This window comes from Eptesicus fuscus, chromosome 16, assembly GCF_027574615.1.
Source record: "Eptesicus fuscus isolate TK198812 chromosome 16, DD_ASM_mEF_20220401, whole genome shotgun sequence".
Lineage (NCBI taxonomy): Eukaryota > Metazoa > Chordata > Mammalia > Chiroptera > Vespertilionidae > Eptesicus > Eptesicus fuscus.
In genome coordinates, this window is record NC_072488.1 from 22,118,453 (window position 1) to 22,142,057 (window position 23,605).

General features: G+C 47.2%; 1 long non-coding RNA gene across 3 annotated transcripts in view; it reads left to right on the forward strand.

Annotated features, from left to right (window-relative positions):
- The first annotated feature begins 8,020 nt into the window (after nt 1-8,020).
- The window catches only part of LOC114230276 (uncharacterized), a 198,577-nt gene continuing 182,992 nt past the window's right edge, over nt 8,021-23,605 (forward strand). For 2 of the 3 annotated variants that reach the window (XR_008558559.1, XR_008558560.1), the window contains exons 1-2: nt 8,021-8,373; nt 12,398-12,461. This is a non-coding gene — a long non-coding RNA (uncharacterized LOC114230276). Of the gene's footprint in view, nt 8,374-12,397; nt 12,462-17,017; nt 17,501-23,605 lie in introns of those variants that run through there. The other variant, XR_008558558.1, reaches the window with a different exon arrangement.

Consider the following 23,605-nt stretch of genomic DNA (forward strand, 5'->3'; position numbering starts at 1 on the left):
AGCTAAGTCTACAGCTATGTTCCCTCCCCACTGCCTCTGGCCCCTCTGACCAGCCCACCAGCTCAGTGTCTTCTCGTGTCTCCCTGACCACACCCCTGTCCCCACCGCTAATGCAGCCCACAAGGTTGGGTCCGACTGCTCTTAGAGATGATGAAACGTAGCACCCGATACCCACTCTCTTTGGCCCATTGGCGCCCAGAGATCCATAGGGATGCCAGGGCCCAAGAAGAGAGAAAAATGGGAGTCAAGAGCCAGTAAGTCATAGAGGCAGGGCCCACCTTCTGGGAGAAGGCCCAGTGCAGAACTGGGTGGTTTCTGCCGTCTGCCTGCACATCGTGGTGCTGTGTGTCTTGGTGTCACACACTGTTTGCTGTGTGTTGAGTCGTTGCTGTATTCTCATGATTGAATGATGCGTTACAGGGAGTGGGGGCCACCGCTCGCTGCCCGGTCCCTTGGTGGCATCGTGTGTCACATGTGTCATGTGAAGGCCTAGTTTAGAGCACTTTCCCAGAGAGACCCCAGGGTTGGTCCCGGTGACTCTATTATATCCCCTAGTTTTGCTCTGGGTCTGATTTGCTCACAAACATCTCCACCCTCCCAATTTGTAAGCAGAGGGCCCCATTCCTGGGCAGGCCCAGCTGCTGGCCTTTCTGCTAATTAATGACTACTGATTGGCCCAAGAGGCACACTCATTATGCCCTGTAGAGATCAAAGCCAGGTCCAATAATCTGCTAAACGAGATGTCAGATTAGGGCATTCTTCTGAGCTATTAGAAAGATTTTTCTCCCTGGGTAAAGGCTTGTCAGGGCATATGACCCCATCACCCATTGTGAGCCCAGCCAGAGGGCTCTGCAGCCTTGCTGCTCCTCTTACGTTGCATGTGGACATTTAATGGGTCGGCCTCACCCCAGGGGCACAGGCACGTTGGTGGGGAGCTCACAAAATGGAAAGGATCCCCCCAGGAAAGTCATGTTTGGATAGGATCACCCCTGCCTCTTAACCTTGGGCTTGTTGGGAGATTAGGGGAGACTGTAGACTCCCTGGATCCCTGTGCTTTCAGCTGTACTATGGGCATACTGCCTCAGTTTACCTCTTAGAGCTGGGGGTCAAGTTTTATGTTGCTACCACGCCCTCTTCTCAGGAACTAGCCCCAGACTAACTCTCATTTCAAACTAAGTGGACCAACCCAATTTTCTCACCCTGGAGTGGGAATGGAGTCCCAGTTTTTAGTGTTAGTGCTAATAACTATTAAGGGATATCACTGATTAAATGCAGAGTGTGTTAGGCACTGTGCTAAGTGACTAAACACTGGTTTTATTTACACTGTCTGAAAATACTGCAAGTTAGGTATTATTAGCATCCTCTAGAATACATGAGGGGAGTGAGTCTCAGTAATTTAGCCAAGTCACTCAACTTAACTTAGCAGCAGCTCCAAGGGGGTGATCCTGATTGGCTGCAGCCAGTCAGCATGCTGATTGGTTTAGAAATAGGCACATGACCTAATTTTGGCCAATGAGAAAGCACCAAGCACTAAACTTTAAGGGAGGTCCTGGGAAAGGAACTCTTTCTCCCTAAATAGTAGGGGGTGAGGATGGGAGGTCTGGAAGTGAGGAAGCCCTCTCACCAGAGAAAAATCTGGAGTGGTTGGAGGGAGGGGTTATACGAGACTTTGTGGGGCCAATGTGTTGGGTCTTTGGAACCACGGTTTGAACTGTTGGATCGAGCTAAGCTAGATGATTGAATACAGTGTCTTTATTGCTTAAACCATTTTGAATTGGGCTTCCTAGCACTTGTAAATGAAAGACTGATACATAGCCTCTGTCCCAGAGGAACAAGACCTGCCTAGTGGGTCTGGCCCCCAAAAAGCAGCCCTGGGGTGAGTCCACCTGGGAAGCCAGGAGAGTATTGAAAGCATTCATGGCAGTCCGCCACGTACTATGGTCCCCACTTGTCCTGCTGGCCCCTGTCCCAACTGCCACCTCAGCCCAGCCTGGCTATGGCCTCTGTATTGGTTAATATTAGGTCTGATTGCAAGAAACAGACACCCAAAGTGACAATAATTTAAACATGATAGAAGGCTATTTCTTTTGTACATGACATTCTGGAGAGGGGGGAGTCCCCGGCTGGTGTGACAACTTGGCTCCACCCGAGTGCTCCTGTGTACCCACCTTCCCTCTCTCTACATTGATAGATATGATATTAATGTCAGAGATTTGTCTACTTTATCAGTCTTTCCAAATAACCCAGTTTGGTTTTATTGATGCTTTCTATGCCCATTTTCAAGTTCGTTAATCTCTGTCCTCACCTTTATTATTTCTTTCCTTCTACTTTATTTGGGTTTACTTTATTGTTTCTCTCTTCCCTCATTTCTTGAACTGGATACTTAACTCTTTAAGCTGTAGCCATTACTTCTTTCCTTACATAACCCATAAATGAAAATGCAGTTTTCTCTCTAACATCCCAAGAAATTTAGAAATGCTGTTAATTATTGTTAGGCTCTAATAATTTCCATTTTAATTTTCTTTCTTAACACCTGAATTATTTAGGAATGTGTTTATAAATTCAAAAAATAATTTCTAAATGTTATTTTTGCTATCAATTTCCAATTTGTGCACAATACATGGTCAGTTGTTATAAATCTTTCAATGGAAAATATGAATTATACAATGACTGAGTGAAGGGTTGCATACTTATTCATTAGAGTAAGCTTGTTCATTTAAATCATTACTGATAATGTCTCCTTGATCTCTCAGTTATGGAGTCTTCTTCCTCTTCTCCTTCTCCTTCTCCTTCTTCGTCCTCCTCCTCCTCCTCCTCCTCCTCCTTCTTTATTGTTTAAAGTATTACATATGTCTCCTTTTTTCTCCCAATTGACCCCCCACCAATCCCACCCCTGAGACAAGCCCCCACCGCCCCCGTGTCTGTGTCCATTGGTTATGCTAATATGCATGCATGTAAGTAAGTCTTTTCCTTCTTAAAGCCTCTTGTGGTTCTCCTGTCCCCCTTGGAACGCTGCATATTTCTGTCCTGTTGCAATTCTCTTCCCTTTGCCCTGCCATTGTTAGTATGGATGTCCCTTCTCAACTATGAGATTCAGTTTTCTGGGAGGACACGGACCATGGCTTATTCATCAGAGCATCCTCTACAGGAGCGGTTTTCAACTGCTATGCTGCAGAATTTTTTAAACATGCAATACCTGGCTATTTAGTTGGGGGCACTGACCCCTTTTCCCTTAGATTGTCAAATAAAAAAGTGACAACCGCCAACACAACAATGGCCACCCAGTGTGAATGAATCAAGATTATACAGATTATATCTTTTTTTTTTAACAGATTGGCAAAAAAATGTAATATATTTTTTAGTATGCTGCAAAATTTTAGTAATGAGTTTATGTGTGCCAGGGGATGAGAAAGGTTGAAAATTGCTGCTCTACAGAATCAGGTACACAGTAGTCACTGAATTGAATTATTCGCAGTCTTAATACCTGCTTTCTAGGTCTGGCACAGGTCCAGCCTCACAGGGAGCCTTCAGCGTTCCCTGCTTCTCCCTGAGTATTTCATGCAGTGTTTTTGAGCCCCGAAGTCCGGAGACACTCACTTTGAGATACGTTAGGGCTGGGTCAAGGTTGTTTCATGTGGAAATTTTGACTAAACTCCTTTTCCTGCTGTGAAATGCAAGCTTCCTCATGAGCTGCCAACTCAGGGCTAACATCCTCGGTTGTGGGGAGGGGTCATTTGAGGTTAGGAACGATTTGGACATGGCTGGGAGGAAACTGGCTTTTGCTTAGCCAACCCTTTCTTCACGGGAGTACAAAAACATAGTGAGAAATGATGCTAGGAGGGTCATTCAAACAAGACATAAAATCACATTTGAAGTTTGCCTCTTCACATATAAACAAGTGCTTCGCAGTCCAATTCATTCTTAGCTAGGCCTTGAAGCAGTCCCCGGGGACCTCTCCTGGTCACACCTGGTTCCCATTACTGTATCTCCTTGAGAGCGGTAAAACTGCCTTTCTTCAAAAGTGGTGAAGCACGATAATTCACTCTGACCTGCCCCGAGGTTGTCCAGATCGGCTCATCTGACAGTTTCATGTGGTCACAGTTATCCACAGGCTCTCGTGAAGGCACATTCTGTCCAGACAGAAAACAAATACATGGCCTGCCAGTTTAAAATGTCAACGGGATTCAGCACATACCTCCTTGGGCAGATCCATCAGTCCTGCCCACTTGGTGGACAGTTTTGTCTCATGCACCACGCCCCGTAGGCTGACACATTCACCTTGGGTGCACATGAAGCTGCCTGCCCTTGCCTGGGTTCCTGGATGGAAGTCCCGCCTCCTCAGTCCATATAACAGGATTGGGGAGAGCTTGGAGTTGGTGGCCTTGGTGGGGAGCTTGTAGCTCTCATATAGATGAGCTGTTCTCCTCTTCCAATGGGGAGGGGCTAAGTAGCCCTTTCTCCTTCTTTCTTTTAAAAACATTTTTATTGATTTCAGAGAGGAAGGGAGCGGGAGATAGAAACATCAATGATGAGAATCATTGATTGGCTGCCTCCTACACACCCCCTACTAGGGATCGAGCCCACAACCCAGGCATGTGCCCTGACGGGGAATAGAACTGTAACCTCCTGGTTTTCACAGGTCAACGCTCAAACACTGAGCCACATCCACTGGGCGCCTTTCTCTTTCTTAAGACCAAAGGACAGGGACACCAAGAGACCCATTCTTAAAGGACCCATTATCCATGTTTCCTGGTTCAAAAATCATTTACCCGCATTTAAAACTCTTTTCAGAAAGAAAGAAGAAAATATTTTGTGGAATTGTGCCCCTGAAACCTGTATAGTTTTGTTAACCAGCGTCACCCCAAGAAATGCAACAAAAAGTAAAAAAAAAAAAAGTATATATATATATATATATATATATATTTATATATATATATATTTCAAAACTAAAAAGAAATCTTTGGGTGTGGGGTGGGAGGGGAATGATTAACCAGGAACTTGTATGCGTAACCCATGGGCATAGACAAGAGTGTGGTGAAGGCCTGGGAGGGACGGAGTGTGGTGAAGGCCTGGGAGGGACGGTATGGGGTGGAGGATATCAATGGGAAAAAAACAACAAACAAACAAAGGGGCATCTGTAATACTTTCAACAATAAAGATAAATTTTTAAAAAATCTTTTGAAGGTGCTTGCACATGCTGTTTACGTTTTCTATTTTGAATGGGAGAATGAAATTTCTGGCCTGCCCTGGGTGACCTGGGCGGGAGAGTGGAGGGTTAGAGAGGTGGCAGAGCGGCGAGGGAGCAGCATCTCTCCCACCATTTGGCGAGGCCAGCGTTCCTGAGTTTCCCGTGGGCTGAGTGACTGCCAGACAAGGCAGCTGGACTGGAGTCCCCTGCCGTCACTCCCTATTCCCTTCCCCTCCCTTCCTCCCTTCCTTCTATTTCTCCTCCACCAGCAGGCTGCCTGTGGAGTGAGAAGCACCAGCAGCAAAAGCCCCTGGAGGTGACTGCCTTTGGTCCCTGCAGGGCCATCGGAAGCTCAGACAAGTATCCCGTGGGAGAGCCAGCCTGTGTGTGCCAAACAACTAGCAGGGCAACCTGGAAAGGGCTTCCCCCTAAGTTAAAGGCGTTTGCCCTTCTCCCCCTCTCTCTCTTCTTTGGGATGAGCTGGACGTAGGAGCTGGATGAACAACAGATGGACCCAGGAGGAAGTCGGGGAAAGTGAGTGAAGGTCAGATCAGATCCCTTCTCATCTCAAGTAACCGGGGCCACAGCTCTGGTCTCTCCTGGGAAAGGGAAAAGAAGAAACAAACAAACAAGCAGAACCGAGTCTTAATGAACAGAACCAGATTGTCCTAGAGACTCCAGGGAATTGAAAAGTATGGATTCAATCAAGTAAAAGTTAAGGGAGAGCCTCTAACCAATGAGAAAAGGAATTGGTTATAGTAAAGAGGAAAAATGGAAGCAATCAAAGCATTTTTATGTTTGTTTCCTACTAAGCCAAGACTCTTCCATAAACCTCTGATACTTGTGAATTCTTTAAGGACCAGCCTGCAGTTCTATAGGTTCATAAGCCCTAGACTTAGTAAATGGAGCTCCAAAGGTGAACCCACAATGAAGAGTCAAGGACGACTTATGGCTAAGCTTTAAAGATAAACAAAGCTTCCAAAGAGAGACTTAACTGTGGGAAAGTGATTTTTTAACTCAAACAGGATTGCCATTATTCTAGAAAAAGGCTGCAGGTGGCCACGGGAGACCACATGCTGGCCAAAGTTAGAAAGGAGCAGAAACTCGGAGGAGTGGAAAGAAAACACCACACAAAGAAAAGCGAAGATGCCGCTTTGCCTCGGTCTCACTCCCATCTCTTTCCTCATCCAGCCTCACAAATGTGATGCCTACAAAGCAGTGACTCATGTGGTCCAGTCTGGTGTTGGTTCAAAAGAACAGAGTTCAGAAGCCAAACGTTATGTCATTATAACTTCAGTTCTTTCCTTGCATTTCTCAATCATGAAAGGAGATACTTCCTAGCCCACCCTCCATGCCTCTGCCAGCCTCGGCGACTCCCCAGGGCACAATTCTTCTTTCTTCTCTCCCCATAACTCCACCTCAAAGCTACCCCAGCGCTAGCCCAGTGCCTCTCTGATCTTCCGCTCCCTTTCCCCTTCCAATTCTGCTTGTCAAAGTTCCAAAGATCCACTTTGCAGGGCAGGGATGTCTTCGAGGGTGGGAAGAAGAAGCGAAGAAGTGGGCCACAGTTCCCCTAGCAGGAAAGGGGAGGGGAAAGCCGTGGGACAATCACTGTTAATGAGTTTGTCGCATTAATGAGTGCGTAGGTTCTTTGCAGCCAAATGACCCTGACAAGGACACTGTGCGACCCAGAGTGAGTTATTTAACCTCTCTGAGCTGCAGGTTCAATTCCTGCTCCACAGGGTGGCTGCGAGGGTTGAATGGATGACCTGTGAGAAACAGTGTCCCCTTGAACCCAGTGGCTAATCATCTCTCCGTGGACCCCCGGGAACATGGGAATGCAGCCACCTACAGCTCAGGAGACACAACTCAGAGCCCCAGGATGAGGGCTTCTCGCCAGCCCCTGAAGCCAGCTCCTCTGGAGCCAGATCCCTCCCCGCCCTGACTCTCTGCTCTTCCCTCAAGACCTGGCCCAGCTGTCCAAGGGGCCTCTCACACTTTCCTCAGTGCGTTGCATCTGATTTCCTGGCTAGTTTGACTTGATGCTCCGTGACTGTGCGCCCACGGTGGCCCAGGCCTTGCCCTGGGAATCGCTGGCCTTCACTTTAGAGGTTATGGATCTGGGGCTGGTTGGGAAACATTCCTTCTTGGACACCCAGGCCGAAGGGCTTCCCTGCTCAGGCCCCGATCTCTCCACTTGCCCTCCCCTCCTGCCCAAGACAGGGGTCCTGAGGCCAAGCGGTCCTCCCGCCCCTGCCACTGCCCTGGGACTGCCTGGAAGTGTGGCTTTGGGAAGCAAACGTGGAAATCTGGGGGAAGGAAGGAAGGAAGTCGGTCCTCACTGCTCCATCATGGGCTGCGATGCGAGGTCCCAGATTTGATCCGTAAAAGGTGAGCAGTGCCTGACATGTAGCAAATGCTCCACCGAAACGTGTCAATAGGTGGCTACTGATCTCCTGTGTCGGCTTGTTGGTTTATGAGAGTCAAAGGGAGAAAATACCTGCCACACTTGCTTCCCTCCTCTTGGTTCATCTTAAGGCCAACACCACCAGCACGTGTGATAAACAGTCCACGCTCAGGGCCTGCAGGTGCTGGCTCCGGGCTGTGCGGCTGTTCTGACGGGCCGGCCTCACCTTGCCACTGTGAACAACGCGGGACTAGTGTCAACAGGATGGGGAGGCCCAAGGAGTGGGGAGGGAGAAGCTGCTTAACCCACTTAGCGAATCTGCTGCTTAGAAACACAAACAAATAATGAGTGTGCTAATTGCTAATGATAACAAGGTTTGACAGTTTTCAACACTTATCAGTCACATCATTTGAATCTCCCGACAGCCTGTGAGATGAGATAAGTGTTCTTCCTGGATTTAGGGATTTATGGAGGAGGTGACTGAGAGCCAGAGAGGTTAGGGAACTTGTCCAAGTTTACACAGCTGAGCCCAGATTCAAACCCAGGGCCGAGGGTCACCATGTCCTGGGCCAGCGGCCCTTTCGCCACCTTGTTGGCTTCTTCCAGGTGGCCCTCGGCCAGCCAGAAGCTGGTGGTGGTTCAGGGTGCCACTTTGTCTTCCTGGTGGTGGAGAGATGACCGCTGTCAGCATCCACAGGAGAGAGACCCACCCCGGGTCCCAGAAGGCTCCTCATGCTGGCCCTGGACAGGCCCTTTTGGCCTGGAGATCATTCTCTTGGTGAGTTTGGGCAGGTGGGGGTGGAGTGGGGTGGGAATAGGGCAGGGCAGGAGCACCGACCTTGGAGTGGAACAGTCCTGGGGATCCAAACCCAGGCACTTATACGCCAGGACTTCAGGAGAGGGGACAGAATCATTCCACTCTCTAACATTCACTGTGACTTTCTTACACTTGCCCCCAACATGTTCTTTTATCTCTGTGGCCTCAGAGACTCCCCAGGAAGAGGCTGTGAGGGAGGCCTTATGGCTGATGACAGGTGAGAGAAATGGTCAGGGTAGTGGTGGCTGGAAAGGGCGTCACTTCGCAGCGTCTTCCTCAGCCAGAGATCCCTTGTGCACCTCTCTAGGCCTTTGCAGCTTTCTGAGTGCTTTACACACTTAACCTAGGGTAGCTGGCACCCCATCTCGCAGTTGACAAAGCTGAGGCCCAGAGGCGAGAGGACTGCTAGTGAGGCCCTGCCCCAGGCCCAGCTTGCTTAGGGCACTCTGGCACCTTGTTTTACGGTTATATAAACCCTGTGGGGTGAGTGTTATTGTACCCACTTACTGCTGAGAAGACTGAGGCTCCGAGAGGAGTCACTGGTCCATGGTCACACAGCTCCCAGCTGGTGAAACTGGGATTGATACCTAGGGAATCGATTACAAATCCTACCCTCATTCTGCCCCTCCATGAGGACAGGGCAAGGGTCCTGCTCAAGGCCAGCCTTGTGGACTCCCAGTCCAGTGCTCCTTCCTTGGCCCACATTCCTCTTGTTCTCCTCTGAGCCTTCAGAGGACACTAAGTTAGGAGCCGATGGCTGTGCTTTTGCTTCTCGGGGAGGCCTCATTTCAGTGGGTTCCCACGGGTGCTGGCTTGGCTTCTTGGAAAGAGAGGCCAGTGAGAAGTCAGAGCCCTGAGAGCCACTCCTGGGGCAGCTGAACTCTACAACCTGCACCTTGCCTCTTCCTGTTTGGAAGCACCGGGCTCAGTTTGCACAGCCCTGCTTCCCACGTCAGAGCCCTTCCACTCGCAGGTGCGGGAGGGCTAGGTGCTGTCCCATAATCTTACCGTGGCTTACACCTGGCCAGGACAGCTCCTGACCTGTCCCACCTGCCCGGGAGACCAGGTGTCCCTCTGGACCTGGGAGCCCGTTCCCCCGGGGCCCAGGTGTTGCTTCCCTTAATGGTTCTGTGGTTCAGTGCTGTTACTTCTGGGGCCTGGGAAGTGGGAGTGGATGTGGGGGGTGTGAAAGGGTTAACTTCAGTTTGGCTGTTATTCCTTTTTGGCATCTGCAAGTCAGCTTAATAGGATCTCAGCTTTCCTGTTGCCTCACCAATGAAACAGAAACCAGACCACAAGGGGGTCTGGAGATGGTTAACGGGTGATACCTCCTGGGGGGCTGCAGAGCCTTCTCGGAGATATCACTAGGAAATGACTGCTAGGAAGGCCATGCCGGGGTCCCCTGTCACCAGGGTGAGGGAAGGGCCAGGGAACTGGGGCTCCCCAGAAGGCCCGGCTCCAGGCAGAGGGGAAGGAAGGCGGGTGCAGGGTACTAGATCCACCTTCACAAACCTGGGAGTCTCGGCCCGAGTCTCGGGATACAGTGCATAGAAAAGCACCAGGCTTGGCACAGAGTATGCCTGGCTCAATGGCTTTCAGCCCTATTGAAATTTTGGTCTCTCTCTCACTCCCCCAACCCCAGGGCCTTTGCAGCTCCTTTTCTCTCTCTCTGAAGCACCCTTCCTTCTGTTCATTTCTTGGCCAGCTCCTACTTCAGAACTCAGTCTCTTCCAGGAAGCCTCTGAAATTGGGCTAGGGGCTCATAGTGTCCTGGACTGTCCCTTTTAGTCTTGTTCCTAGCGCGCGCGCGCACACACACACACACACACACACACACACGCACGCACGCACGCACGCACACACCCAGCTCCAGCCATGTGCCCTCAGGAGTTAGGGGTTGAGTGTGTGGCTCCTTCACCTTGAAGCCCTGGCAGCGGCCCAGCAGAGGGTCTACACCATTCAAAAGTTTGGGAGAAAGAGAGGAGTGGGTGGGGTGGGGGGGAAGGACAGGACACCAGCACTCTGACCTATCTAGATGCCCTTTGGGAGCCAGGAGAAAGGGGATTTAACTGATCCTGAGGTCGGGACTCTCCTGCCGGGCTAGCTTTTCTTTCCACGGTGGTTTTCATTATTTTTCATTCCCAGACTATTTTGGAAGCTGGCTGCCATGGGAACTGAGTCTTTGGAAAGCCCCGGTCTCTTTCCCCCTCCTGCCCCCACCCCCACCTTCCATCTCCATTCCCTCTTAATTGGTTTTTAGTTCCCTGGCTTTCAGGCTGGTCTGTTTATTTTGATTGCAACTCGACAGAACAAATCTTTAATGAACCAGCTTGTGGGGAGAGCCATTAGCAGCCGCCTGCCTCGAGGGAGTGGGGGAGGCGCCCAGCCAGGGCCACGGCCCCAGCCGCCCCAGGAGGAGGTGGTGGCCAGGCACCAAGAGGCGGTCGTGTTACCAGTGTCAGTCGGGGTTTAGGGCCCCGTTTTCCTTCACGTATAGTCCAGAGATGAGGAAACAGAACTTGCCCTCCCCAAGCTGCCTGCAGCCTCAGCCAGGAAGACCCCACAGCCCTTGAAACCATCCGGGGGCCTTACAGGGAGGGCTCTCTGGTCCTCCCCACGACCCTGCGTGCACTCTGCAGATGGGGAGAGGGGGCTCAGAAAGACAGAGACCCAAGTCACCTGGCCAGATCACTTTTTTCTTTGGACCCTCCCCCGCCTCCAGGTTCCCTGGAGTGTCACTCATCCTTGGGCCAAATTGGCCGCCTGTGTCCAGGCTGGGCTCTTCCGGGCCCTGGATTTCTAGAGCAAATGCCTCCTTGCTTTGCGATTTGATTTCCCCATCTTGAAAACAGCCACCTGGGCCTTAGGCCACTCACAGGGCTGCTTTGTAGATGGGAAGAGATCATGTGTGCCTGAGAGCCTGGCAAACGGAAAAGTGTTGTATAGGTGTGTGTTGCTATTATGAGTGTAGACTGCAGAACAATCCACATAGTTTCCTTGGCTGTAGCAAGCCTGGAGGGAGCCCCTAGGCCATGTGACTGGCCCCATCGTTAGGGTAACCTCAATAGATGGTTTCTCCTTTCATATCGACCCCATGCTGCCAGAGCCATTAATCTTAGAAGCAGAGAACTATGGGGTGTGAGAGTGGGAAGCTGCCTTGGAGATCAAGTTCGGTTTTCAAACTGGTATGAAGAACTCCAGGGATCTGTGACTGAGACTCTGGGGATAGAAGGGGTGGGCTCTGGTCTCCTCCCCACCTCTAACTTCAGTCTAAGGGGCTCTGCTCTTGTCTGCTCTATATCATGGGGTCATGTGGTATTTCTTTAGGAAGGAGGGCCCCCTTTCTATACTGGTCATTGTTGGCTTACCAACACACATTCAGGCAAGGTGGTGATCTCACTTTCCTTTTTGGTGATTGGTTGCACCTCTGGACAACAAGGGGTAAAAGGAAGTCTGATAGGGGCTTGTGGGAAAAGTTTCTTGTTCCTAAAAATGAAACAGAAGAAAGATGGATTCTCTTCTTTCTTGGCTGGTGGTGTGCTTGGTTGCGGTGCCTGGTTACTGTGGTTGCCATCCTGTGACCCTGAAGGAAGCCAGAATGAGGACAAAGCTAATCCACGGAGAATTGCAGAGTGCTTGGTAATACTGGTGAGCAGCTGACCATATGGTCTCTGGAGTGGTCCTGTCTTGGGACTTTATTGGATGATACATTTTCTTATTGTTTAAGCCAGTTTGAATATGCTAGTTTTGTTTTTTTATTTTTGTTGTTTGTTTCTTTGCTTGCTTTTGTTATTTATAGCTAAATGCAAACCAATTGATGTGCTTTGAAAACTGTTGACCTAGGCCAGGCCCCACATTTCAAAGATGGGGTGACTGTGGCCCAGGGAAGCAGGGAATGATTGGGTCAAGGTCATGCCCTGATTAGTGGCAGAGGTGGTCCAGAACTCTTGTCTGCTGGCCTAAGACTCTTTCCTTGGATTCACAGGTAGAGAGCTGGTATCCTGGGGTTGTCCCAGCTGGCATTGTCTCCTAGGCCCTGGAGGATCCAGGTAAGCCAGGGAGGCCGTGTAGTCTGAGAGGTTGGGACAAAGTGGGCAGCACACACTGAGAGCCTCTTAAACTGTTCTTGTGGACAGCTTCTGAAAAGCACAAAACGGATGCATCACCCATTCCTGAACCAGGTTGTGAGAACTTGGAAAGAGGAATAAACTGAGCCATTCAGTGTTGCCATGTATATCAGTTAGGATAACTACATTAGGATAAACCTTAGACAAGTAAGGGGTGATTTTTCTCGCATAATAGGGAATCTGGAGATAGGCAGTCCAGGTTGGTACAGCTGTTCAAAGGCGTCATTAAGAATCAAGACTCCTGCTCTCCTTCTGTTGTCATTTTTGACTTGTCCTCATGGTCACAAATAGCTGCACCAGTTCCAGGCATCACATCTGAATTCCAGGCTGGACGAAGAGTACAGGGGGAAAAGCTTTCACCAGCTAAGACTATGTCCTTTTATCCAGAAAACAATACCTTCCTAGAAGCCCCACTATAAAATTCATTATACATCTCATTGCCCAGAAATGGGTTACATGGACATCTTTGGCTAGACTTGGGGAAGGCAAGTATTTTTAACAGGGGATTTTGCGGCCCCAGACAAACTAGGATTTTGTTAGAAAGGAGAGGAGGAGAAATGGATAGTGGGAGGCAACGGGTGGTCTTCCACAGCAGGATTTGCAGTCTTACTCAGCAGGCAACAGAGCCAGGAATAAGGCCCAGAGGGTGTGACCCCTCTCTGAAAGCTCTGAAGCTGCTCAAGCCTCAATTTGCTGGCTTCAGGGTCTCCTCCCTCTTAATCATCTCCCCCAGAGATGCCAAAGTAATCTTCCCACAAGACCCTCACCGTCATATTACTTCCTGGCCTGAAATCTCCCTTTGCCCATAGGATGTGGACCAAATTCCTTGGCCTGGTATTTAAAGGTCCTCCGATCAGGCTACAAACCACCTCTCTGGCCCGATTCACCTCCTGTGCTCATCCTCAGCTTGGGTTCTTCCCCATTTGGGCACTGCCTCTTACCTTGTTCTCGTGGGTCTTCTCCTGTCCACCCTGCCCTATGGATTCCTACCACCTTTAGGGTCACCTCACTCCTAAAGCTGACCCAGATGCTCTGGACCTTCCCTGTGGTTCCCTTGGGCCTGGTAACATGTGCTATTCAGATCAAATATTGTTCCTATAGTAACCACCCCAGAATTTAAGGGGTGAAATGGGCCCCATGTTTATATACCCAAATCTTAACACATAAAAGATGCTCAATAAGATTCTTGCTTTTCTTCAAAACAATCCATCTTGAGCAACCTCAAGCCAGGAGCTCTGGGAGTGCCATTGGGTTCTTGATGGCTTTCAAAATACAGAGTTGGGAATATGCAACCAATGACTTAGAAAGTTGACAGCATCTGAGTTTGCTCGAACCAAAGCGGCTGCTTGATGGGCAGGGATCCACTGTGTCAGCAGCACACAGCATAGTACCTGGGCCTTGTAGGCATTAAATAAGTACTTGTTGAAAATGACATAAAGCCCTGACTGGTTTGGCTCAGTGGATAGAGCGTCGGCCTATGGACTAAAGGGTCCCGGGTTCGATTCCGGTCAAGGGCATGTACCTTGGTTGCAGGCACATCCCTGGTGGGAGGTGTGCAGGAGGCAGCTGATCGATGTTTCTCTCTCATCGATGTTTCTAACTCTCTCTCTCTCCCTTCCTCTCTGTAAAGAAAATCAATAAAATATATTAAAAAAAGAAAATGACATAAAAAGGCACTTATGAATAGCTCATAATCGGATCCAATATTCCTGATTCCTTATCCTCTTCCAGGACTCACCTTGCAGCCTGGATAAAGCTGTCTCATCTCTCAGTCCTAATGGGGGGAGTTGAGGAGCCAAATCCATCAAGCCTGTCAGCAGAAGCCACCATAGGTGTCTCTCTCCCTGCATTTGTACAGAGTCAGGGTTCCAGGGTTGGCATGACAGTGTCACTAGGAACACAAGTGCCCTCTCATGCTTCTGCTCTCCCAGCTTCTGCATTTTGAAGGGTCAGATGCCTAAGATCTAGCAACTGGAGAGGCTGCGGAGTCACACAGCTGCTGTGCTCCGCTGTAATGGAAAGCAAAGAGGTGGGAAGGAATGCTTGGAGGGTTGACAGTGTCCGAAGTGGCTATACGAATTTGTGATTCCCCCATTATATGAGTTGCACTTGCTCCATGTTCTTTCCAACACTTGGTATTATCAGTGCTTTTAATGTGAGCTACTCTGTCTGGTGGGTGTGTAGTGGTATCTCGTTATGATTGGGTTTTCACTTGTATTTCTTGCTTAACTAATGAAATTGAATATGATTATTGGTCACTCACATGGCTTTATTTTTCAACTTTGAGTGAGGAGGAAGAGAAGGGGGAAGAGGCTGTCTGAGTATGAAAGTGTGTGACTGCCGAGTGTGGGAATGTTTGAGAGGTGCATCTTTACTGCTTGAACCAAGTGGAGGGGAGTCTGGGAATGAGGACTTCCATGTTCATGGAGTCACACCGGCAGGAGAGGTGATGAGATGCTGATGCAGGGAAAGAGCTGGCTTAGGCTTGGGCATGTACTAACTGCTACATTTTGGGCAAGTGCCTCAATTTCCACCTGTGCCAAATGGAAAGAAGAATAATGCCAACTGGATAGTGTTGTTGCAAGATTTAAATGAGGTGAAATGTAGACAGTGTCTGGAGCAGAGGTACACAGAGATAAATTGTCTGCGGTGCCTGGCTTAATAAGTGACAGCCATCATCAGTCCAGAATTATTGGGGAGGGAGAACCGGAACACGTGCCCCCCCGGACTGGGTAGCAGCAGAATACCTTGTGACTTGTACAGGACTTCTTTTCTTGCTTAGAACTTTGCCTCTCATACACCTACCCTCAACTTAAGACAGCAGCCAGTCTAAGTGCCCGTGCTCTTCTGATATCCTGCCCTAAGAACTTCTGAACGCCCCCACGAAAGAGTAAAATAAAATGCACTCATTTCTCCCACCAAGATGTTATTTAAGAATTGTCAGTTTAGCGTTCTCCCTGCTGCTCTAAGTCAATAAAAGTCCGTTGTACTTCTATCACAACAGCTTTCTTTGACTGAGTGGGGGCTTTCCACAATTTAGATGTTATTCAGCTAATCTCGCCTCTGTCTGGTATTGTTTTGTCTCGAGTTTTATTTGTCTGTAAAGGGGGAAACGGTCAAAGAATTGTCAACAGATGGCCAAAAACAGTCCCAAGGACCAACAAGCCCAAGGTCTTCCTTGGCTGGTGGCCTTCAGATGAGAAACTTTATCTTGGATCATCATCTGAAAATGTTACAAGTTCTGTTCCCGCCCCCCCCCCCCCCCCCCCCCAGCCTGACTTTGTGTCTTGGACAGTTGATTTGGGAGACACAATCTCAAAAACCCCCTTTTGCTGAGGACTTGAGTTGGAGATAGCCACCCTCTGGTTGGCAGCCCAAGACAGGAGGCAGGGAAGGAGCACTTTAACCAACTGTTATCCACATGCATGGGCTCATCTCAGTCCAAGCCTACCCGTCCCCCAGGCTGGAGCCCACTCTGTAGGATGCTCACTGTAACCCATATTCTGTGCCTATTTGACAAACAGCACAATTCCACCGAGGATAGTCTGGAGTTACAGTGACCAGGTTGGGGAACTTTCAGTATGATACAAATGGCCTATCTTCATGATGTCTTACACGGGGGCTTGACAGACTTTTTTTCTGTAAAAGGCCAAGTAGTCAGTGTTTTAGGCTCTGTGTACCACATGGTCTCTGTTGCAACGCCTCAACTCTGCCGTTGGGGTGCAACAGCCTGGTAGACAGTACATAAACAAATGGGCATGACTTCCAGCAAAACCTTATTTGAAAACAAAAACCAACAACAAAAACGTCCACGAGCAAAAATTAGCCTTTGGGTTGTAGTGTACTGAATCCTGCTCTGATGCCTACCTCACCTGCCAACAACACAATCTTGGCAGCACAGTAAAGGCGGGGCGTGGATGGGAATCAAGACCTCGAGGCCCATTTGAAAACCTCCAAATGAATGTTCTACAATTATTCCCTGTGAGGGAATAGGACTATGTTCTGCTGGTTTTGTTCTTGTTTGTTGTTGGCTTATTTTGCATGTTTGTTTTGAGATTCCTTGAAGCCCTCCCTTGTGGGAGAGTATCGAAATAAGCCATTCCATTTTGTGTTTCCTACTGGGGGTGGGGAGGCGGGGGCTGGGGTCCCAATCTACTGCTCTAGTCATGAGTATCCATATTTTACTGAGAAGATCATTAAAAATGCTCTACAAGACATTGCTGCTTACTCAAAATTTCCCCTGTCCATACCATCTCCAATCTTCAGGCAAAGTAGAAAGGATGAGTGAAATTTTCACATTAAACTTAGCTCAGCTTTCAGAAACACTTGAATTTCCCTGGTCCAAAGTCCTGCCCTTGACCTTACTGACAATAAGATCAACTCCTTTGAGAGTACATTGCTGTCTCCTCATTAGTTGGTAACCAGCCTACCCAAGCACTCAGGAATATTACCTCTAATCCTAGATTCTGCCCTACCAGGAGCTGAGATAGCCAAATACTGCAAGGGATCAATACAATATGCCAGTTTTATGATTAACATCCTCCTGATGCATCCCTGCACAACCTGAACCTTGGTTTTCTGGAATAGACACCACAAAAAGGCAGCCCTTGGACCGTGATGGAAAAAGACCTTATCAATTATTGCTAACACCTTCGTACAGCAGTGAAACTCCAGGGGTTTGATTTTTGAAGCTATGCTTCCCAAATAAAGAAACACAGATCATCCCTGATGCCTGGGAGGCCATCCCAAGCAGAAACTTTCCAATGAGGACTCTTAGGAATCCTTCAGAGGCAGAAAATCTTCAGAAGGAGGCTAACCTGAGACCTTCATATTAAGCAGACGACAGCATGAAGTAGATAGTTTGTTCTTCCAAATCTTTAAGACTGTCAAGATGCCTGGAGCCAAAGGTTAATGTACGCTGCTTTGTCTAGCATTCTTCACTTATTTTTGCCTTGTTCTTACTTTGCTGTTCGGCAATAATGGTTTGCTGATAACATAGTTGCTGCTCCATCACATATGTCTTATTGAGAAAACATTCCTGGTCATTGTCATGTTGTTGTTGCTCTTCCTAAAGGAGACTTCAAGAGATTATCCAGCTCTCACACTAGGCACCTACACCCTCAGTCAGTCTATGCCCCACTATGGTACAATATTTTTTTAAATGTGGAAGTCAAGCCTTAACTTGTTAGACATGTTTAGGTATTTAAGATCTCAACATCTTCTGTGAAATACGCCTCACTGAAACATGCCTCCAGGGACTGACAAAATAAAGCTGCAGAGGCTATTCTAGGAAATTACCCAGAAAAATATTGATTCACTTTTTGTGTGCGCCATCCAAATGGTGATTTCTATAATGATGACGGTACCATTGGAAAAGGATGATAGAAATGTATTATTAACCTTGGCTGATGTCATAAGTAATCTTCCATAACTTTTAAGGTTCATCGGACAAGTATAAATTCTTTGGCCCAATTGGAAATGGACAATCAAACAGCTTTACCTTTTCTATTAGTTAGTCCGGGAGTTATCTGTACAATTGCCAATATTTTGTGTTACTTTCAGGTAAATATTACTGACCAGGTGTAACAATCTATTTTGAAACTAAAATCTATTTTGAAGGCCACCTTTCTCTCTAAGGCACACCTGAGTGGACTATGGGACATAATTTAAAAAATATTTTTATTGATTTCAGTGAGAGGAAGGGAGGGATAGAAACATCAATGCTGAGAGAGAATCATTGATCAGCTGCCTCCTAGATGCTCCCCACTGATGATCGAACCTGAAACCCAGGCATGTGCCCTGATCGGGAATTGAGCTGTGACCTCCTGGTTCATGAGTTGACGCTCAACCACCAAGTCACACCAGCTGGGCTGGGACATAATTTAAAAAAAAAACACATTTTATTGATTTTTTTACAGAGAGGAAGGGAGAGGGAGACAGAGTTAGAAACATCGATGAGCGAGAAACATCCATCAGCTGCCTCCTGCACACCCCCTACTGGGGATGTGCCCACAACCGAGGCACATGCCCTTGACCAGAATCGAACCTGGGACCATTCAGTCCGCAGGCTGACACTCTGTCCACTGAGCCAAAACCGGTTAGGGCTGGGACATAATTTTTAACCTGTGCTGGGTTCAGTAATGTGGGATCCCATCACCCTGCTTTTCGTCTTCATGTTCATAGTGGTTGCCAAGTGTAGACTCTCCGGTGTCTTGACTGTGAATGCACATTACATCACAGGATTCAACAACACATCACTTGACAAATGGAACGGAGCAGTCCAGCTCCAAATTGTTGTTTCTGAGAAGATAATGTCACCTAGACTCTCTTTGGCCAGAGAATGGCCATAAAGGGGAGGAGGGTCTGGAGGATAAGAGCCAGTACTGCTCCCCCTCCCCCCATCAATTATGTAGTTATTATCACTGAAGGTTTGTGACTTCCCTAACACTTTGTCTTCACTCATCACCTCACCTAAGTCAACCGTTGCCTTAAGAAAACAGTCAGTCGCGACATTCCACAATGGCGGCGGATTACGTGGAAGCTACACTGACCTTCTCCCCGGACAAAACTGGAATTACAACTAAAATATAGAAAAATCATCCTGAATAACCATATGAAGACTAACTGGAGAGAACCTTATAACCAAGGACGTAAAGAGGAAGTCATGTCGAGACTGAAGAGGCAAGAAAGGATTGTCCTTTGGAGCTGTCTGAAAGAACATGACCAGCAGACAACTTGATCCTGGACTTCCAATTTTCAGAAATGTGGACAATAAATTTCTGTTTTAAACAAATGAAAGAAAGAAAAAAGAAAGAAAGAAAGAAAGAAAGAAAGAAAGAAAGAAAGAAAGAAAGAAAGAAAGAAAGAAAGAAAGAGAAGAAAGAAAGAAAAGAAAAGAGAGAGAGAAAAAGGAAGAAAGAAGTTAATCAGTTCCAATACTGGTTCCACTCCTGATACTCACCTTCTTCTAGAACAGGGGTGGGGGATGTCTGGCCTGTGGGTCATAGAAGACCCTCAAAATCATTTGGTCTGGCCCTGCCAAAGCATTGGGGGTGAGTTAATTAAATGTTTGACCAAATGTAGCAGGCTAATTTTTAAGTAGATAATTTTGTATGGCCCGTGAATGATGGTATAAATATTCAAATGGCCCTTGGCAGAAAAAAGGTTCCCCACTCCTGTTTTAGAACAATATAAACTATGGCCTTCTTTCTCCTAAGGAGACATCATTTCAGATTCTCTGTGCAGAGTTCTACCCCATTGCAAAAGGTCAGTACAACTCAATTTGTTCATGGCATAATATCTTACTTTTGGGTGAAGAGGCTTTTCATGGGAGTTACACGGGACCTGTTTTAATAACTTACTCATTTTAATATCTTACCCAATATCTGGCCTAGTATCATCTGAAAAAAAATTCACATTAGGTGTTCTTTGCATAGAAACACAATTTAATATCCTTTGGAAAAGAGCTATTTGAATCCGGACAGAGACCCAACATGCATGCCTTAATGAATTAATTCACATATTTATTCAACACTCATTGGGGTACCTGCTGTTGCAGGACCCTGTGGTGGGAGACAGGAGTACAAGAGTGTGCAAAACAGATGTGGCGCTGCCACTGTGTAGCTCGCAGAGCAGTGTTTGGCTCCCCTCAGTAGTTCAGTCAGCTCTACCCCATCCATGGTCCATGGTTGTGGGGGGACCCTGAGGATTATCCAGGGCAAAATCATTTCCTTGCTATAGAGCTGCTGCAGTAAGTTTGTGTGTCCAGAATTCCCTTGATTTCACAGAACAAAAGAACTGGAAGGAACCTTGGATATAGTTATCCAACTTTTACTATGTAAATTATATTTATTATATAAATTAGTAAACTAAAGCCCAGGGATATTGAGAAACTTGTTCAGGCGGGGGGGGGGGGGTGGGAGAGAGAGGACATGAGATTGTGTGTAAAAGAGAAGCATAAAAATCATATGTTTTAAATAAAATGAGTCAGAATCAAGGTCATTAAAAATGGGCTTTCTGAGAGAACCCCAATTGGTTATGAGCTCCAAGGACTTATTTTTAAAAATAAGAGAGTACTCTGTTTAACAAAGCATCAATGTTTCCTCTGCTTTGGACCATTAGGATTTCTTTTAAAATCACATAAATTGCTCAAAACATCCACTCTTTACATAAAGCTCACATTCTCATCACTGTAATGTTATGGAAATGGCACCTTATAGTCCAAAACTGATTTCTGCGGTGGGGAGAGTAAGACCCTTTTGAGCGACCCCAGGACTCTTTCCCTAGGCCATAGGCAGCTCTGAGACCAAAGGTCACTCAGGACGGTGTCCCCTCTGTCCACCTCTTCTGTGTGGAGTTAGGCTCGGTCCTCCCAAACTTGCTGACCCCTGAGTGACCCTTCCAAATCCAGATCATCCTGTAAGAGTCAACCCACAAGCCCATCACCCGCAGCTCCATCAGCACCTGAAGTGCGCTGGGCTGGGGGAAGGGAAGCCCTTTGAGGCAGCCCCCCTCCTCGCCAGTAGAGATGGTCTCTTAGGTCTGGAGTGAGAGGTGTCCCAGGCTGGGAAGGCAGGAGGGTTTCTTTTCTTTCCCAAGTTTGAACCCAAATTTGCTTTGTTCTTTTGGGATCTATTCTGCTTTGTAGAGTGCCTCTGAAGGGCCTGCTGACAGTGACATGAGGGTAATGGAAGGGAATGGAAACATATGAGGGAGGCGAAACCCTGGAGAATCTGAGTCTGGTTCCCAGACCTGAGAGCTGACTGGAGGGGAGATCAACCGAGACGGAACTTAATCCCTGTCCTCAGAGAGACCCGCCCACTGGGCTTAGCAAAAGCCTCTGTGCTTTTTCTCTGTTCCTGGAGAATTTAGACAAAACAGCCCTGAGCCCCATGAGGCAGGGGAGCAAAAGGCCCTCCCCAAGCTGGATTAGGGCATTTATTTGTCTGATGAGTTCTGTGTCTGGAGTGACTGAGGGCACTGAGAATTGGGAGCAGGGCTGTTGGGGAGACTTCAGGATGTCTCCTGAGCCAGGAATAACTGGGGAGGTCAGCTGGTTAAATCCTGTGCTGTGTGGGGGCAAACACTGAGGAACAGAGAGGGATCGAGCCCTGCCCACGTCACACAGGACCCTTCACATTTCAGATGCAGAACTTCTGATTCCCAGTCTCATCCTCTAGCCAATTCGGGTCATTTGATTACAGTTTAGTTCAATTCAACAGATATTTCCTGAGTGTCTGCGGCCTGCGAGGCTCTGTACTAGGTTCTGGACTCAGATAAATTCCGCCTTTGCCCTCTTGGAGCGGACAGCCTGGCAGGAAAGATACTAGGTGTACCAGTTAATAATGTGGATTTTTTTCAATAGATGGAGTTACACATATGTTGATAGATATGCGATTTGATATGTATGCTATTTTGACAACAAGCTTCAAAACTTCATATGTCAAATTTTTTGAAGGTGTTAACATCATAGATATTTTTACGCTTAAAAAGGTCGAATTTCGTGCCAAAAAAAAGAGCATTTGCGGGAAGTTTTAATTCATTACTTTATTTTGAAGAAAAGTGCTGCTGAACGTTATCATATACTTCAGGAAGCTTACGGTGAACATGCTCCATAAGGGTACCGGTTAATAATGCGGTAACGGTTAAAAATGTGGATTTTGTAATCAAAGAAAACACGATAATTTCAAGAGAAACATCAAAAGTGCTTTATTCAAAGTAATGTCCATCGCTAGCTACACATTTCCCCCATCTTTCAGGTAATTTGTGGATACCGTCCCAATAGAACTTTGCTTGTTTTGAGGCAAACCATTCAGAGACCCAATTTTCCACTTCTTTGTACGTTTTGAAGTGCTGCTCAGAAAGTGTGTGTGCCGTCGATCGGAATGAATGGTAATCTGAAGGAGCAAGGTCTGGTGAATAAGGCGGGTGGGTTAATACTTACCAGGCAAGATCTTTTAATGTGTCTTTAACTGGTTTTGAAATGTGTGATGGTGCATTATCAGGAAGCAAAATAACTTTGCCGTGTCTTCTGGCCCATTCTGGTGGTTTTACGATCAAAGCGTGGTTCAAATTGATTATTTGTTGTTGGTAGGGATCAGTATTAATGGTTTCACCTGGTTTTAGAAGCTCATAATACACACACCTTCCTGATCCCACCAAACGAAGAGCATTGTCTTCTTTCCGAAGCAATTTGGCCTTGCAGTTGATGTTGATGGTTGACCTGGATCAACCCATGATTTTGTGCGTCTGGGATTCTCAAAATAAATCCACTTTTCATCGCCAGTCACAATTGGATGCAAAAAAGACTTTCTTTCGTGCCGTTAAAGCAACATTTTACTGATGACTTTTCGGTTTTCCATTTGTCTTTCATTCAGCTGATGTGGCACCCATTTTCCTTCCTTTAAAATCTTTTCCATTGCTTGTAATGTAAAATCTTTTCCATTGCTGAGCAACATTAATCTTTCTGCAAGTTGTTTTTGAGTTTGACACCCATCTTCATCCAATAATGCTTGTAATTGTTGGTCTTCAAACTTTTTCGGTTGACCTGGACGTTCTTTGTCTTTCACATCGAAATCATCACTTTTAAAGGGTTTAAACCAGCGTTCACAAGTATCTTGAGATGGAGCATGTTCACCATAAGCTTCCCGAAGTATATGATAACTTTCAGCAGCACTTCCCTTCAAAATAAAGTAATGAATTAAAACTTCCCACAAGTGTTCTTTTTTTGGCATGAAATTCGACCTTTTTAAGCGTAAAAATATCTATGATGTTAACACCATATGATGTCAGAAAATTTGACATATGAAGTTTTGAAGCTTGTCGTCAATACAACAAAATAGCATACAAATCAAATCGCATATGTATCAACATATGTGTAACTCCATCTATTGAAAAAAATCCACATTATTAACCGGTACACCTGGTATATGCTCTTGTAGGACAAGTACCGACGCGGTAGAGGGAGTTCATCAGAAAGGCGGATGCGGAGGAAACTCGTGACAAGGAGGGCGGCGTTTGAGCGGAGACTTGACGTGGGAGCAGGAGGTGGTCAGACAAAGAGGGGA